Source organism: Petaurus breviceps, unplaced genomic scaffold (genome assembly GCF_028583685.1).
Source record: "Petaurus breviceps papuanus isolate PSGF00001 unplaced genomic scaffold, PetGlider_PUasm1.0 490, whole genome shotgun sequence".
Lineage (NCBI taxonomy): Eukaryota > Metazoa > Chordata > Mammalia > Diprotodontia > Petauridae > Petaurus > Petaurus breviceps.
In genome coordinates, this window is record NW_027186352.1 from 12,756,831 (window position 1) to 12,770,976 (window position 14,146).

The following is a 14,146-nucleotide window of genomic DNA, read 5'->3' on the forward strand; positions in this document are numbered from 1 at the left end:
TGTGTGTGTTGTATAAAAACCTCCTAAATTCAGAAAGAAATGAAAAAGCAAGGGGATAGGGTGGATGGAGAGGATAAGGAAGGATTCTTGGAGGAGGGTAGGTTAAGGAAGAGGAGTGAGGAGGGATAGGAATAGGATGAGAAGGACAGTGAGGAAAATAGGAAGGAGAAAAATACATAAGTAATTATAGATTAGAATGTGAATGGTATGGATTTACCTATAAAATGGAAACTGATAGCATATTAAAGATTTGAATTCAACAATATGTTGCTTTCAGGAAATAGTACAAAAATAAGAGATATACACAAACATAAAATAAAGGTCATTAATTAAATTGAATTATAATTTATTATGTTAAAACAAGCAGGGATAGTAATCATCATCTCAGACAAAGTTAAAATTGACATCAGATTTAATTAAAAGAGAAAAAATAGGGAAATTACACTGTCAGACACATTAATAAATATTTTAGACTATATAAAATAACTAGACAATAGGAAAAAATGAGAGTGTACCTCCAAAACAGACACAGGAACTATATGAATATAAACACAAAACACCATTTATATAACAAAGTTAGATTTAAATAAATGAAGAAATATTTATTGTGCAGGGGTAGGTAAAGCTAATGTTTTTTAAATGACAGTTTTACCTAATTAATCTATTTATGTAATTCCATCCCAATTAAATTACTAAAAAATTTATTTGAGTCAGAAAAATTAACAGAATTCACTTGGAAAAGCAGAAGGTCAGGAACTTCAAGGAAGCCAGAGGGAGAGATGTGAAGAAACTAGATTCAGTAGCATCAGACCTTAAACAATATTATAAGAGGAGAGCAATGTTGAAGTGTAAAATGGCTAATTTTAATTATTTTAAATTAAAATTTTCCTTTATAAATAAAACATATGTGCTGAAGAACAGAGGGAATACAGAAAATTGGAGGGGGGGGGAACTCTCATTCTCCCAGATAGAATGTGACTGGGTCAAAATATTGTTGTGGTGTAGGAAGTGATGAGCTGGTGGATTTAGAAAAATATAGAAAGACTTGGACATATGAAGGAAGATGGTATCCATCTGTAGAGAAATAGGTGATGAGGAGAAATGAGCATGATACAGTCTTATGATTATGCATTTATGTGTATATGTCTATATATGTGTATGCTTATGGATATTGATCTGTGTGTGTATGTATGCAATATATCTCTGCACTTTATTGGGAAAAAATAAAGTAAAAAGTACATGGCAAAGGACAAAAGAAAACATACAAGGAATCAAGAAAAAGCTGGACAACTTTCAAAAAATGTGTATTTATTATATAGGTTTTCTTGAAATTGAAATTTATGGCTTTATATTAAATCCTCTCATGTTTTGCTGTGCACATCACAATGCTGTTTTTTTCTTTTCCTATTTTGTATTTAAGTTTAAAATAAATTTAAAAATTAACAGGCTTTCATGCACTGATCTCTTAAGAGTCTGAGGAGATGGAATCAGCTCACCAGGTTGTATACACACTTGAAGAAATGGATAAAATCACATTTGGGAGCTGGGTGATTCAGCACTAGATTCTAGTGCAGGATTAACTGAGTGCTAGACTAGGAGATGCAGACCAGGATCCTCTTATTGGCTTTGCAGCAAAGCAGCTCTGTGACTTTGGGTCATTCACTTAACCTTCCCCTCATCATCCTTTACCTGCACTGTTGCAACAGCTTGGCTCCTAATAGAATCCATGGATTCTACCTTCTTCCCTCTTCATTCCACCCTCCACATGCAAGTCTGACCAGGTCATGTCTCTGCTCAGCATCTCCCTCTTACTCTTAGGACAAAATGTAAATACCTTAGTTTCAAGCTTTTGCCCATTTGGCACCAACTCATGACTCAATTTCTCCATTCTCCATTCAAGCCAAACATAGGCTTAATGTTCATTCTTCATATATGATGTCCCATCTTCTACCTCTTTGCCTTTGTACCCTCTGTCCTCTCATGACATCAACACACCTCAAAATCTCCAATTTCCTCCAAGGCTCAGCTAATGTGCCACCTTCTAAATGCTAGGTGGCACAATGGAGAGAGTGATGGATTTGGAGTCAGGAAGACCTGAGCTCAAATTCAATCTTAGACACTTACTAGTTTTGTGACCTTGAACAAGTCACAACCTCTATTTGTTTCATATTCCTCAACTGCAAAATGAGGATGATTATAGCGCCTACCTGCCAGGGTTGTAAGGATTAAATGAGTTACTATTTGTAAATATTACAATGCTTAGCACAGTTCTTGGCACATAGCAGTCATGATATAAGCACTAGCTATTATTATTTGTAAAATCTAAGTGACCCAATGGAATTGGGGGATGGGGCTAGTCATTGATCCCCGAACAGTGGAGGGAACATGGTTGGCTGAAGCTCAAGAGACACCCATAGATGTAGATGTAGAAAAGAGACACCCATCAATTCCTTCAGGAGCATTAGCACCTTGAGGAGTTGAGTAGCTAATGTGTGCTTGGAGCAAGAGCAAAAGAGAACTTCCCACAATAGGATTACAAGAGATCTTGGACTTTAGAGTGCCTCATGGTGTTTTCTTGATCATGTCAATGAATTCATAGTAAATTTCCCAACACTATCCATTCTCCAAGTAAAATTCTTATGTAGAGAGAGAGAGAGATATAATCACACACATTTTCTCTCTCTCCTTCATTCAGGGGCACTATATACCAAACCCACCTTGTATTCATTTTGTATGGGCTCTATAGGGATTCAGTGAAAACTAGTACCTCTGGTGTGAGGGCTTACCAAGCCCTTTTCAGAGCTGCTCATCTACCTTTGGTATCCAAGCAGTCACCTAACTCTCCCCTATGGCTCCAAGAAGCTGCAACTATTTTGACGGATGGGCTACACTAGGTTAGGGTAACCTACAGACCTCAAACCAATGGGTGATTTGGGGAGGAGGGGTCCTACCCCAAGCATGTGAAGACTTCCTCCAGGGGAAGAGGTGGATGAACAGTTTGTTCCAATGGGCCATGAAGACAGCTGAAGTAGGTGCTCTGGAGTGCTTCAAGCTTGGTTCGACATCAAAGATGCCAAGGTCATCCCACTGCATCCCTGACCATCATCAGTCATCTTGACTTTTGTCTTCCCACTGGCCTCTGATGCCTCCAAAAGAGAGAGTGAGGCTGCTGACTCTGTGCAACTCTGCTGCATTTAAATCCTGTTTATGCACTAGCCAAAAGACGTGTCACCTATACCATGTTACCATTTTACCTACCTCGAAGTCCTGTGGCAGTGAACTGGTGATGAAGCAAGAGGAGCAGATTCCCTGGGAGTTGTGGTTACACAGATGGGCTAGGTCACAGGCTGTCTTCTCACTGGACCTAGGCAGCCCCCGGGTGTATGAGCAGCCTCTTCAAAGGACCTCACCATCACCTCCTGGGGTGAGGAAAGATCTGGAAGAAAGTGCCCTAAAAGTGTTCTGCTTTACCCAACCCTGGCCTGCTTACAGTGGCAGGCAGGGATCCCACCCTGTGGTCAAAACACACACCGAAAAAATGTGTATACATGTTTGCAAAGATAATTCTGTTCAGGACATTGAATGTGCTCACACTTACGGACAACACTAAATCCAGTAGACCTGCAAAATGAACAGCTCTTGTTGTAAGAGAACTCAGCAGGCATTACATCCAAATAATAGAACTGAGTGAAACAAGGCTGGCAAATGAAGGGTCGCTTAGCAAGGTCAGAGCTGGATGCATGTTTTTCTCGAGTGGTCGCAGTGATGGGAGCACTCATGAAATCAGCATCTATTTCACCATCAAAACTAATCCAAAGCAACAAGCTTGTATAGTTACCAAAAAAAGTGAACAATAGACTCATGACAATGTGATTATCGCTTGCAGGAAAGTGGTACACCACCATCATCAGCGTCTATACTCCCACCATGATGAACCCAGATGAGGTCAAAGAAGTGTTATGAAGACCTGGAGACCCTTATCATCAACATGCCAAAAGAGGACAATCTTATAATTCTGGGTGACTTTAATGCTAGAGTGGCTCAGACTACCAGACTTGGCAGGGTCCTTGGGAGGAACAAAGTCAGAAACAGCAACAGAAGATTACTATTGAAGACTTGTCCATCTCATGACCTCCTCATCACCAACACTGTCTTCCATTTACCTAAAAGCAATAAAACGTCATGGATGCACCCTCACAGGAAACACTGGCATTTAATAGACTATGTCACTGTAAGGAAAAGAAACTATAAAGACTATGAAGGTGGCATGTGGTGCAAAGTGGTGGGCTGGTCATAGTCTTATCCTAAACATATTAAGTAACATTTTACTTAATGCTTCCCGAATGCAATGTTTGCTTCCATACACCTCCTGTCCATGCCAAAGGGCACACAGTCATAAAATAAAGGTGGCCCTGGAATTAGACAAAGTGGAATAAAAGAAAATTTCAGAAAATGCAACAGTTTGTTTGCTGGATATCCTCTCAGCCACTCACTGGTGGGAGTCCCTGACTGTGAGCACAGCAGAGTATCTTTTAATTTTTTTTGTTTTTGCTTTTTGGAGGTCAATTGGGGTTAAGTGACTTGCCCAAGGTCACATGGCTAGTTTTTGTGTTAAGTGTCTGAGGCTGGATTTGAACTCAGGTCCTCCTGGCTCCAGGGCCAGTGCTCTATTCACTGTGCCACCTAGCCACCCTGAGAGTATCTTTTATAAGAAGCTTTACCTGATGCTTCTCAGTAGCCAACATGTTCCCACCCAAACCATCTTGTATTTAATAACTTTCTATTAATCTGTATTTATTCCCTGTATATATATATATATATATATTCTGTATATAGTTATACATATATGTAATATATTGATAGACAATAGCTAACATTTATATAGTGATTACCATGTGCCCTCCCTTTCTAAATTTCTTCATATTTATTTTGTCTTGATTCTTCAAATACTTAAATACCTGTAAGGGACATATTATTTCCATCTTTATATCCCCAGAACTTAGCATAGTGGCTGGGACATAGTAAGCAATTCCCAAATGCTTGTTAACTCATTGTTTGAGGCCAAGAGAGTGTTGGTGCCTTGCTCAAGGTCACACAAATGATGGTCATAATTTGAGCCCAGGGTTTCTGATACCAAGCCCAGAGCTCTTCTCACTATAGTATCAGCTGAGGATCATCAGTCACTTTCAAATCACATAGTAGGTCAGGCTATAGAGTTCCCAGAGCTTCAAGGATGGTTTGCAGCATTTTGGGGACAATTTCATGGTTTTCCCATAGAGTATAACTTAACTCCTTTATGCCATAGCTTCCAAGCTATGGAGAGAATAAAACGGTCATATTGCCCAGTGCTGCCTTGTCCTAAGATGTGGGCAAAGCAAAAAGAGCCAGTCTTCATTTTCAGTATCATTTCATAGGGACCTTAATACTACACATCAAGAATGAATGGTCTGGGGGGGGTGGAGCCAAGATGGCAGAATAGAAGCATGACCTTCCCACTGCTCTGGCTTCCACCCTTCCCAATCCATGTAAAAAGGGGACTCTAAACAAACTTTGGAGCTGCAGAACCCACAAAATGACACAGAGAAGCTAACCTCCCGTTGAGGACAGCCCAGCAGGCCAGCAGGAATCCAGTGCAACTCTCTGGGAGCTGAGCCCAGGCCCACACCAAGGCTTTAGCCCAAGGGCGGGCCTGACCAGCTGGAGGGACTCTAGAACAGCAGCAGCAGTGGCAGTTTCCAGATTTATCAACACACAGATGTGAAGAACAAGGTGAGAGGCCAGTACAGTCTGGACTTTGGGACCAGGAAGTGGGAGTGCATGGCTTTTACCCCCAGGACGAGAAGCTGCTGAGACACCAGCACAGCCAGCCAGCGCCACGTGGCGGCTTCAGCTTCTGGCCTGCAGAGTGTAGGGGGACCAAGCACCAGTCTGAGAGGTAATCGCTCTTGCTTTAACCTGCTGGGATCTGGATTGCAGTCTAGGGTGGAGGTCCTGGGGTGTGTGTCCAGCTTGCCAGAGCGTGTGGAGACCTCAGAGAGGGCACCCATCTAATACCTCCGGCAGCTGAGAAAACCCCAGCGTTTGGGACGAAATCTCCCCTGTCTGGTGGCAGAGTCCTACTGTGGCAAAAAGCCCAAAAGTCAAGTAATTGAGTGGCAAAATGAGCAGGCAAAAGAAACAAAACAGACAGAAGATTCCAACATTACACTCCTATTTTGGTGACAAGAAGGAGCAAGGCATGGAACAGGAGGAAGACAGTGAAGTCAGAACTCCTGCACTAAAAGCTTCAAAGGAAAATACGAGCTGGTTACAGACCATAGAGGACCTTAAGAAGCAGATAAGAGAAGTGGAGGAAAAATTGGGAAGAGAAATGAGAACAATGCAAGAAAATTATGAAATGAGAATCAACAGCCTGACTGAGGAAAATAATACCTTAAAAAACAGACTGACTCAAATGGCAAAGGAGGCTCAAAAAGGCAATGAGGAGAAGAACGCCTTAAAAAGCCAAATTTGCCAGATGGAAAAAGAATCTGAAAAGCTCAATGAGGAGAATCATTGCTTCAGAATTAGATTGGAGCAAATGGAAGCTAATGATTTTATGAGAAATCAAGATGCTGTTAAACAGATCCAAACAAATGAAAGAATAGAAGGCAATGTGAAATATCTCATGGGAAAAACCACTGACCTGGAAAATAGATCCAGGAGAGAGAATTTAAAAATTATTGGACTACCTGAAAGCCATGACAAAAGTAAGAACCTAGAAATCATCCTCCAGGAAGTTCTCAAAGAAAACTGCCCTGATGTTTTAGTACCAGAGGGCAAAATAGAGGTTGAAAGAATCCACCGATCACCTCCTGAAAAAGATCCCCCCAGAAAAGAACTCCTAGGAATATTATAGCCAGGTTCTGGAATTCCCAGATTAAGGAGAGAATATTACAAGCAGCCAGGAAGAAACAATTTGAATATTGTGGAAACACAATCAGGATAACCCAGGATCTGGCAGCTTCTACACTGAGGGATCGAAGGGCTTGGAATGTGATATTCTGGAGGGCAAAGGAGCTGGGATTAAAACCAAGAGTCACCTACCCAGCAAAACTGAGTATCATGTTTCAGGGGAAAATATGGTCATTCAGTGGAATAGAGGACTTTCAAGCATTCTTGCTGAAAAAAACAGAATTGAATAGAAAATTTGACATTCAGATACAAGAAGCAAGAGAAGCATGAGAAGGTAAACAGGGAAAAGAAATCATAAGGAACTTATCAAAGTTGAACTATTAACATTCCTACATGGAAAAACAATAATTGTAACTTATGATACTATGAAACTTTTCTCAGTAGTTGACGGGATTAGAAATATATATATATATATGTATATATATACATATATGTCTATATATGAGGATATATGGGCATATGAATACATATGTGAATGTGTGTATATGTCTACAGGTATACATAGATAGAGGCCACAGGACCAATTTAACAGGAAGGGATGATACTTAAAAGGTGAAATTAAGAGGTGAGAGGAATATAATGAGAGGAGATAGGGAGAGACAGATTGGGGTAAACTATCTCATACAGAAGAGGCAAGGGAAAATGGTTACAACAGAGGGAAAGAATAGGAAGGCAAAAGGGAATGGGTCAACCTTATTTCCATTGAATCTGGCTTGAGGAGGGAGTGAAATACACACTAAATAGGGTATCTCACCCTCCAGGAGAATAGGGGGGGAAGGGGATCAGAGGGTGAATGATGGAAGAGAGGGCAGGCTGGGGGGGAGGGAAGTTGGAAGCACCCACTTTTGAAAAGGGACAGGATCAGGATGGAGAGTGGAGCAGGTGGGAGGTGGGATGGGAGGGAGGGAAGTGTAGTCAGTCTTTTACAATATATCTACTATGTTGTTGTTTTGCATTAGCCACACATGTACAACCTATACTGAACTGCTTGTCTTCCCAGTGGGGGTGGGTGACGGGGAAGGAAGGGCATGAATCTGGAATTGAAAGTTTTAAAATTCAAATATATGTATATATGTACATATATGTGTGTGTATATATATTCATATATGTATATATACTATTATTAATACCATCTTACATGTAATTGGGAAATAAGATATACAGGCACTGAGGCATAGAGATCCACTGGAAAAGTCGAAAGGGGTATGGGAGGAAATATGAGAGAGAGCAGATTGCAGGAGGGGATATCCTGTGGGACTGCTATTTTGGGGCGGTGGGTGGGGGAAAAGCGGGGAGAAAAGTTACTCAAAATCTGGTGGAAACGAACGATGTAAATTAGAAGTTAATAAAGCATATTTTTAAAGTAAAAAAAATAAAAAATAAATGAACTTTTAGAAATAAATAATTAAATAAATCTATACTTCTATGACCAAAAAAAAGAATGAATGGTCTAACTGTTCCTCTCTCTCTCAGTGACTGCATTTCTCCTTCCCTACATCCCTAGGCTGTCAGCCTTGGGATATTGTTGTTTACTATTTTTGAATACACTGTCTTCTCCAATTAAATGCATGACATCATGGATGCCATTATAATGACTTGCCCAACTGACAAATATTATATCAGTTAGATGCAGCCCCTGTCACAGAATTATAGAATCTCAGCTGGGGAAGAAACCGCAGTGGTCATGTGACTGTGCATGCAACTGAATAGGAATTACTGCAACTAAAGGTTTGTTTCACAATAGCAGCATGAAAAACCTATTGAGGAAAACAATGGGATAGAAGAAAAGATGGCTCTTCAATTTAGGACAGGTAGGGTGATGAAAATAGATGGAAAGAGAGAAATATATTAGGAAGGTAAGTAGGGGTCAAAAAGAGGATCTTCTATCTGACCTAAGAGCAGAGAAGGAAAGAAGGAAGACTCACTCCGTTCTTGCTTTGGCTTTCTCTCTGCAGAGTAATTTTTCATTTCAAAGAACAAACCAGCTCCTAGAGAGCCACTATTCAAGATGAGTAGGAAAATAACAAGCAGAAAAACTCACTTGCCTTCAGTAAGGTCAGGTCATTGTGCTCCAAATGCAGGGAGTCATTTAACCACACTGACTGCATCTTGTGGCTCAGTTCCAGAGCTAGCTTGGTTCCCTTTCCAAGCTAGCTATTCAATTATGGGCCTAATCCAATTTCTGTATTGTGGAAAAACTTTATTGCATTGTTTGAACCTACCCTGATGTGGCTGGGAAGATGGACCACCCCTATTGGTTGCTAAGAGACTCTTAACTAAGGACCTAGGTTATGCTGAGCAGAAATTCAATCAGATCCAAAGACAGGTGCAAGCAGTTTTCTCACAATTATACATCTCAAGCAAGCCATATGTCTTATCTGGAAGCTGGCTCCATGATGGTCAAGCAGTTACTGCTTCCATGGTCCTTTGATGGAATATAGATACTTATGGGCAGTTGGACATCTCTTTCTCTGATTTCAGGTAATTGTATCTTTTCTTCTCTCCTTCTACCAACTCGGAAAGCACTAGAATTTCCTCTAATTAGACATTAGATTACCTAATTGTATTTCCTAATTGTTTTCTTTTAATCAATTGGTCTTATTTGAGTAATTGTTTTTAATGCATAAAAATCTGTCTTCCTCTATATTCAGGGTCCAATGCCAAAGCTGAGGAAGCCTGGTGCCAATTTGTCATGCAACTCACATGCAATGCATAATAAATTGATATGCCTAGAAACTCAAACCTCTGTTACCTCAGTTATTTCATTTTTTACCTGCCACAATGAGTGATAGCCTAGACTGAAAGAACTACTTGTAATTTTTTCAATAGCATAGAGAAATGGGGCTGTGTTGTTGCAAGATTACAGAAGGGCCAATGTCAGGGTGGCCAGGTAGCACAGCAAGTAAGAGCACTGGCTCCAGTGTCGGGATGACATGGGGATTGAATCTGGGCTCAGGCACTTAGCACCCACCCAGAAACACCTGGCTGTGTAACCTTAACAAGTTACTTAACCCCAATTGCTTAGGGGCGGCCAGGTGGCTCAGCAAGTAAGAGCACCAGCTCCAGTGTCGGGATGACCTGGGGATCAAATCCAGGCTCAGATACGTAGCACCACACCCAGAAATAACTGGCCGTGTAACCTTGAGCAAGTTACTTAACCCCAATTGCTTTAAAAAAAAAAAAAAAGGAAAAGAAGAAGGGCCAATGTCCAAATGTTGGAAAGAAGGGGAGGGAGTAGAGCCTGTAAAAAATTGACCTGTGAATTTGACTTTGATTCTGGTAAAATCCTGGAGAGTAATATTAAAAGGATGGCTAATGAATACCCAGAAAAGGAAGCAGTGACCACAAAAGGTGAGCATGGCATCCTGTCAGCTACCCTCATTTATTTGTTTGACAAAGTCATTACACTAACAAACCAGGAAGGTATTGTAGGTGTTATCTGTGCAGTTTTCAACAAAGCCTCTCATGATGTTCTTTTGGAAATGATACAGAGACATGGGTTAAGCAACTATACGTTAGGCTTACCTGTGCCAGTTTGAATGGTTGAACCCATTGTCATTGTCAATTTTGGATTAAAAAAAATAAATTTCTCAAGGCCAAAGGGGAGGTATGACCAGACAGCAATTTGTTTAAGTGGACCACAAACTTAAGGTAAGTCAACAGTATGTTATAGATGTTTAAAAAAATGTATTCAATCTTAAACTGCCCAATAGGAGGCATAGCATGGAACACAGATGATGTCATAGTAGTGGTCTGCTCTACCCTAGCTAGACTTCAGTGGAGTCTGCATGAATCAGGGTACCACAGATCATGAAATAAACCCAAAGAAAGACAATCAGGATATGAAGGTCCTCATCATCATACCATATAAATACTGATTGAAGGAATTAGAAAAGAAAAAAATTAGGTGGTGGGGATTAGAGTTTTGTCATGTATATGTAGCTTCTGAGGACAGAATGAGGAACATCTCTATCATAGACCTGAAGAGTGGTGAATAAACCCTCACTTGAAAACTACAGGGAAGGAAAATGCACTACCCTCTCAGGCACCTGATTTCATGTTCAGATACCTCCAGCCATCGTAGAGATTTTGTTATGCCTTACTAAGTGCTAGGCACTGTGCTAATGAAGTGAAAAATAGTCCCTGCCCTGGGGAAAGACAACATGCAAACAGCTAACTGCTACAAGCATACAAAATATGGAGAAGGTAAGTGGACAGTAATCTCAGAGGGAAGGAGATAGCAGAACTCCTAGGACAAAGTCTCCTGAAGAGTAGGGATTTAAGTTGTGTTTTCAAAGTCAGCTAAAGCCAGAAGCAGAGATGAGAAATGATAGAATTCCACCCATGGGGAATGATCAATAAAAAGATACCAAAATGGGAGATAAAGCATCATATGTGAGCAGGTGGGATAGTGTGGGCGAATTATAGGTGTGGAGAGGGGAGTAATTTGCAAGAAGACTGGAAGAGGAGGAAGGGGTCAGGTTGTGAAGAGATTACAATACTAAACAAAAGAGACTGTATTCAATTTGGAACTATGCCTAAAGAGCTATAAAACTGTTCATATGCTTTGATTAAGAAATACCACTGCTTGGTGTGGATCCCAAAGAGATCACAAAAAAAGGAAAAAGGGCCCACATGTACAAAATATTTTATAGCAGCTCTTTTTGTGGCAGCAAAGAATTGGAAATTGAGGGGGTGCCAATCAGTTGGGGAATGGCTGAATAAGTCATGGTACGTGAATGTAATGGAATATTATGGTGCTATAAGAAATAATGATCAGGAGGATTTCAGAAAAACCTGGAAAGACTTACATGCACTGATGTTGAGTGAAGAGAGCAGAACCAGGAGAACATTGTACACAGTAACAGCAACATAGTTCAATGATCAACCATGATAGACTTAGTTCTTCTCGGCAATACAATGAATGATCCAAGACAATTCCAAAAGACTCATGATAGGAAATGTTATCCACATCCAGAGAAAGAACTTTGGAATCTGAATGCAGACCAAAGCATACTGTTTTCACTTTTTTCTGTTTTTTGTTTTTCCTTTCTTGTGGTTTTCCCTTCTGATTCTTTTTTTTAAAACATGACTAAAGTGGAAATATGTTTAACATGATTGTACATGTATAACTTCTATCAGATTGCTGGCTGTCTTGGGGAGGGGGAAGGAAAAAGAGGGAGGGAGGAAAATTTGAAACTCAAAATCTTAAGAAAATGAATGTTGAAAACTATCTCTACATGTAATTAGAAAAAATAAAAAACTATTAAGGGGGGGGAGAGAGAGAGAGAGAAAAAGAGAAAGAGAAAGAAAGAAGAGAGGAGAGGAGAAAGAGAGAAAGAGAGAGAGAGAGAGAGAGAGAGAGAGAGAGAGAGAGAAATTCTATTTGATGCTAGAGGTAATAGGAACTTGCTGGAGTTCATTAGTAACAGAATTACTTTAAGAACTTCAGTAACCTTCCTACCAGACTAAATGAGGAAACTCTGGGAAGCTCAAATAGCCAATCTCCCTCCTGAAAGAAGACCACCAGGAATGACTGAAAACCCCTTTCTTGACAGCCAAGCAAGATTATCAACCTGTTGCTAATTTCACAGACATCTTCCCCAAACTTCCCTGCCCAGAATGAATCAGATCCTTGTACAAATTCTTCAACCCCTTTCTCTAATTTCTGTTCTTGCTTGATCCAGACAAGAATTTGACCAAAGCTCATAAGATTTTATTGCTTTGGGGTGGCCTCTTCCAAGCAGGTGCTCCATTAAGGTGACTTGTTTCATTTTTTTCTGTCTTAATATATTTCATGTATCCTCATAAGGAACTTTGGTATTCCAAACCTTTTTAAACTTTCATCAAGACATTTGGCAATAAATGTGGGATATGGAAGTCAGTAAGGAAACATTACTTGAAGGTGCCTGCTTCTTGCTTGTGCTTTCTGCTGGGCTGACTACCTAAGCTGAGATCATGAGGAGCTGCCCACAGTGGGCTTTGAAGGCCAGCCAACTGTATGCTCAGGAAAATCCAGTGGCTGGTCTTTCTGAGATTCAAACTGGTTGGGCTATTTCTGCAGATGAATTAGCTTAAAGATGCTCTCCCCTACTCCAGTCTGAATTAAATGTCTGAATGGGAGGCCCCTCTGAGCATGAGATTCTCTAGATCCAGGCAAGAGACACTTGGCTAGACTTCATCATGTATCTTCATGGACTTTAAAATGTCCCCTGGCCCAGACCCCACATGGCCTCCCCAAATGAGTTAAGGCATGGTAGGGAAGGTAAAATGAACAGGCCTTATTAACAGCTTGGATATGGGGAAGGAGACATAGTAAGGAGGCCAGGATGACTCCTGAATTGAGAGCCTGAACACCCAGGATGATGGTGGTACCTCTACAGTAATAGAAAAATTAGTTCTAACAGTAACAGCGACACCCAAAGTCACTGGCTCTAGCAAATCTGTTACATTCTCTGGCATAAATGGGTCTTCAGGCAGTAGAATTCTAGTACCCCTATACTTCCTGTTAACTCCCCCTGACTATGCCTCACTGGGGTCTCTCAATTACACATCCCAAACATGTCCTACCTATGAGCTTCTGATTTCAACAGCTTCCCCTAGCTGCTACACATTATACACTTCTCAGTTACTAAATTCTGTTTGCCTTCTTTCTCTTACAAGGTTTTTTATTTTTTTTCTTACTCAGGGCATAACAGGGATCTCTGTGTAGAGGGCTGGCATGGTGACCCGGACCCCTGATCAGGTGGAAGCTATGCCTGGAGGAACCCCTTTCTAGACCCCAGGGCATCTTCATAATATAGGGGTGGCCCCTCCTGTCTAAATAACTGGAAATCCAGGAGTCTAAAGAGCTGCTACTCCAAGCCTGGGAGCAGCCTGTGTCAGCCTAAACTTTGGGGCCAGGGTGTCCATTTACTTCATGGATAGCATTGCCCTGATGAGACTTAAAAGGAACCAAATGGCTGGTGATCAGCTTGCAGCCTATTATGATCACCTTGCTTCTGCCAAAGGGCAAGCCTGCCCCAGTGCAATTGGCCCAGCTGTGGTTGCTGGAAGGCCCTTCAAGCTCCCCAAAGCTTGAGGAAAGGCCAGAGACCCAAGTGTTTCTGACCCCAGTATAATAGCTCATGGCTTTGTCTTTGAGAGGGAAGTAGTATTTTTGGGATTTGCCAAGGAGTTTCAAAGTTTCCTT